This window comes from Octopus bimaculoides, chromosome 4 (genome assembly GCF_046866305.1).
Source record: "Octopus bimaculoides isolate indiv1 chromosome 4, ASM4686630v1, whole genome shotgun sequence".
NCBI lineage: Eukaryota > Metazoa > Mollusca > Cephalopoda > Octopoda > Octopodidae > Octopus > Octopus bimaculoides.
In genome coordinates, this window is record NC_142931.1 from 128,101,240 (window position 1) to 128,106,620 (window position 5,381).

Consider the following 5,381-nt stretch of genomic DNA (forward strand, 5'->3'; position numbering starts at 1 on the left):
TGCAACATGTACGCTTTTAATATTGTGTATGTGTGTGTGTGTGCATTGATATGTTGTGTACGTGAGTAGGTTACTGTTTGTATAAGCGTTGACCTTACCATTACCCTGTCTACGTCCAATTCTATTTTAAAAGACTTTTAACCACTATCCAGTTACCCACTCCCTGCTTAATATCTTTTCCCTTATTTCCTCTCACACCACTTCCTTTTCATCCTACTCCTTCACTCCACACAATGCCCCACACTTCCACTTCCCTGTTTCTGTCCTCTTCATTCACTGCCACCAGCAAGGGCATCAATATCTTTTTCAATATCCGCTGAAGGGCAAAAACCCGAAACATCAAACTTACCTCCCCTCGTGTTAATCAAATGTATCGATGCCTTCCTCACACTAATTATGAAGTTCTATCATTTAGTGCCCCAAAATTATACGAGAAGCATTCTATTTTTGCCTCTCTAAATGTTTTATTTTCCCCATTAAAAAGTTTGAACATTTCCTTAATGACTAATGAAAATTGAACCAAGAAATTTGCTTGCTTCAGGGTATAATTTTATTAGTTCTCGAATTTCAGTTTTTCATAATCTAGATTTGCCAAGGTAACGCAAATGAAAGAGGAAAGGGAAATTTCTCTAATTTGCCAAGCAACATGATAATTCTCCGTTTTATTTTCACATAAATTTTTTGTAGTGTTGGGATTTAGCTTCTATCTCCAGCAGGCTTGAGTGACTGTTGTTTTCATGTGAATCGGAATTTTGCTCATACATATTTTGCATCGATATAGTAGTTGCAAGCTCTTTATGTAATTATAACTCTTGTTTGCATCATATATATAAATTTAAGGATGAAACTCCTATTTTAAACATTTTTTAACGGTTAGTTATCTGAGTTATATTGTTATCTATATATATATATATATAAATGAGAATGTTTGTCTGTGTGTATGTGTGTGTGTGTGTGTGTGTCTGTCTGTCTGTGTGAATCTCTAAAACTCCAGAACTATACAACCAATTTCATTCAAATTTTACACATGCCTTACTTAGGGTCCCGGTTGTGTTTTAGTCAAAACAATTTTTAACTTCTTGCATAGTTCGAGCCCACAGCAACATAATATCTCCTCCACTATTTAAGTATTACGTGTCAAAAGTGAAACAAAACACTCATGTCAAATACTTTCACTTTCAAAATGAAACTTTTCCATTATTTCAGTATCAAAACTGAAACAATCACATATCGATCATCAGTTTCACGAAATCTGCCCCAAAGCGTAAAATTTCGCCATTTTACGCACATGCATACAAATGACAACGACACGTGTTCGCTACCAGATCCTGCTCATTTTTTCGTCAAATTGGTCCTACCCATTAATATACGTTTAGAATTTTTGAAAAATGTCGAAATTTCACGATAAATGTTTCATGGATATAAACAAACATCTTATTAACGGTAATTTATTACCGAGTACCTCAGCTAGTATATATATATATATATATATATATATATATATATATATATATATATATATATATATATATATATATATATATATATAAATTAAGTAACTTCAAGGTAATTATTTGAAAGTATTAAGCAGTCGATGATTATAACATACCAGAGCCCTTTCTACTATAAGCACAAAGCCTGAAAGGGTGAGGGGTAGGAGACTAGTCGATTGCATTGACCTCAGTGCTTCAGTAGTACATATTTTATCAACCCCGAAAAGATAAATATAAAGTCGACCTCAGCGGAATTTGAACTCAGTACGTAAAAACTGACGAAATGCAGCTAAGCATTTTGTAAGGTGGGCTAACGGTTCTGCCAACTCACCGCCTTAATCATAACATACAAGAATACAAACATGAGTAATATCTTGTAGATTGTGTATCAGGATAATAAAAGATTTGCTTATGGTAAAGATCATAAGTAAACCAATGTGAATGCGTGTGACTTAGTGGTTAAAATATTTGGCTCACTATAGTAAGGTGAATTCCCAGCGGCCGCTTTGTCTTTGAGCAACGCACTTTATTTCACGTTGCTCCAGTCCACTCAGCTGGCAAACAAAAGGTCAGATTCGTCACATTCTGTATCACGCTGAATCTCCCTAAGAACTACGGTAAGGACACAAGTGACTGTAGGATGCTCAGCCGCTTGCACGTTAATTCCACGAGTAGTCTGTTCCGTTGGTCAGATAAACTGGAACCCTCGTCGTCGTAACCGACGGAGTGCCAGTTTATAACAACCAGTTCTTAATAGACTGAGTATTTCTCATCTATTGCAAATGAAAAGTGAAATGGTATATCAATAGCTTAAGAATATTGTAAAGAATATTTTGGCAGAGCCACATATTTCCGGATTTTGGCATAAAATAAAAATCGAGCATTTTGTGAGGGAATGGCATCAGGAAATTCAAGACAAGAATTTTATCCTGAGCCACCAGAATGGCGATATAGAGCTGGACAGCAAGCAGATAAAAATGGATTATTTTAAGGTAATTAAAAACATTACGTTCTCTATGATGGGAGAATATTAATATTTCATCATTGCAACATGTATAAAGGATATTAATCCTTTGGAAAGGTCGATATCAACATTGAGAAGACGGTGAAATGATTTATCGTTGATATGTATAGTCACAAAGTCTCACATCAAACAGATATTAGAGTGACATTAGAGAACGGCAAACTTTGACAACAAATATAGACACGACCGTTTATAAAAAGCAGTGAAGAGAATTGATATTGGATATCTCCACGGAGAAATATTACAAATTAGAGTATACAGAGAAATATTATCTATAACGATGAGAAGACTACAGAGATATAAAATAAAAATAAAATCAAAATCGTCATTGGAACTCTTATGAGACAAGTAACCTGACATCGTCCTTAAACACGAATGAAATAAAACAGCGATTAATATAACATTTTCTGTTTACAAATACACAAACAAAGCTGTCCAAATACAAATATATGGAGACAGAGATAGCTTTAAAAAATATTGTTAAATGGCGCAATTATTGTCGTTTAGTTGCAAGTTCACCGATGGAGCAGACCTTACGACAATGAGGTTCCAATCGTGAAATTCCTGTTGTTTTCTATATTTAGGATTACATTATCTAATATATCTTCTTTTATTTTCTCCAACTTGTTTCAGTCAATGAACTGCGGCCATGCTGAGGCACTACCTTGAAAGTTTTAGGTAAATACATACCAGTTAAATTTTTCCTTTTTTTATTTGGTACTCAGTCTATCGATCTATTTTGCCGGATCGTTAAATTATAGGAAAGTAAGCAAATCAACACCAGTTGTCAAACGGTGAGGTGGAGAAGAAACATAGACACAAAGACACACACACACACACACACACACACACACACACACACACACACACACACACACACACACACACACACACACACACACACACACTCACTCACACATATACAACGGGTTTCCACATAGTTTCCGTTTAACAAATTCACTCACAAAGTATTGGTTGGCCTGTGGCTTTAGCAAAAGACACTTGCTCCAGGTACTGCACGCAGTGGGACTGAAGCAGAAACCTTGTGGTTGTAAAGCAAGCTTCTTAACTATACAACCATGACCGAGACAGATTTGAGGGAAAGTAGGCATTCCGTCCAGCGTGCTAACGATTTTGCCAGCTCCCCACCTTGCAATTAACCAAGATTAATGGCAGCAACGTATTATTCCCACACCTTTCAAAACCCCCCTGACATGCAAAATTCTCTCTAAAGAGTACTTATCTTATAAAATCTGTAGTATATTGCACCGATGTTCTCATTGATAATAACCTCACATCCAAAATTTAATGTGATGTCAAATGTTATGTTAATATGATTGCATGCATTTTGTGTACCTGCATGTGATTGTATCTATTTAGGATGGCTATTAGTTTAATGTAACAGCTTGCCTTTTCAGCTGTCTTCTGGACACGAATGATAAAGAAACTAAACAAAAAAGGCGCAGGAGTAGCTATGTGGTAAGTAGCCTGCTTACCAACCACTGCGTGGCGCCTTGGGCAAGTGCCTTCTACTATAGCCTGGGGCCGACCAAAGCCTTGTAAGTGCATTTGGAAGACGGAAACTGAAAGAAGCTCGTCATATATATATATATATATATATATATATATATATATATATATATATATATGTGTGTGTGTGTGTGTGTGTGTGTGTGTGTGTGTGTGTGTGTGTGTGGTGTATGTTTGTGCGTCTGTCCCCCCATCATCGCTTGACAACCGATGCTGGTGTGTTTACGTCCCCGTAACTTAGCAGTTCGGCAAAAGAGACCAATAGAATAAGTACTATGCTTAGAAAGAATGAGTCCTGGGGTCGATATGTTCAACTAAATGCGGTGCTCCAGCATGGCCGCAGTCAAATGACTGAAACAAAAAAAAAACAAAAAAAGAAAAACATAACATTTATTTTTATCTAAAGCAGGTTTGATGGTCGCATGGGGGAAGGCGATATCCCTGGAAGTTCAAACAATGAATTTTAGCAGTACAAGATCTGTAATAATTCCTTCTACTAAAGGCAGAAAGCCTGAAATTTTATGGGGTAGGGTTAGTCAATTACGACCCCAGTACTCCATCGACCCCAGTACCCAACTGGTACTTATTTTACAATAATGCCATCAGTTTTATTTCTGCCAAGACTGTTATTTCCTTAAAAGTCAGATATTTATATCCTTAAAATCTGACTGAATCACTTTAGGGTTATTCTGAAAGTTTACCTAAGTCAGCTGGTTTTTGCAAATTCAATGACACTGGCACTGAAAACGGTTTGAAGCAAATGAAACACATAGATGGCATGCAATTATCTGAGAAACGTGTGAAAGCATTAGAATATTTGCAATCAGGTGATTCGAAGCTTAAAGCTTAATGCGTGCGTTGAATTCATCCAACAGCTTGAAATAATTTCGAGATTTAAGGCGATTGAATAAAAATAAAAAAAAAGGGAAGTAAGAACGAACTTGATACAATACGACTGTGTCACATGATGATTGAAACAAATATAAATCTGATTATGGATATCGCTTTTGTGAATATAAGCATGCGCCATCTAATTGTCCTGCATTTGATAAAATTTGCATGAAGTGTAGAAAAAAGAATCACGTTTAGGTATTATGTAAATCTACAAAAACGTTTGAGGAAACCAAAAAGGAAAATTTGCTGAAATTGGTATAATGACCTCTACAATGAACAATGTGAATTTCAGTTATATTAAATTTAAGATGTAAATTAATACTGACGATCAGGTTACTGCAATATCTTAGAATTCCTGGATGCATTTGATTAAATCTAAATTAAGAAAGTGTGATCTCAAACGAAGAGTTTGACGGATCATTAGAATATTTGACACATTA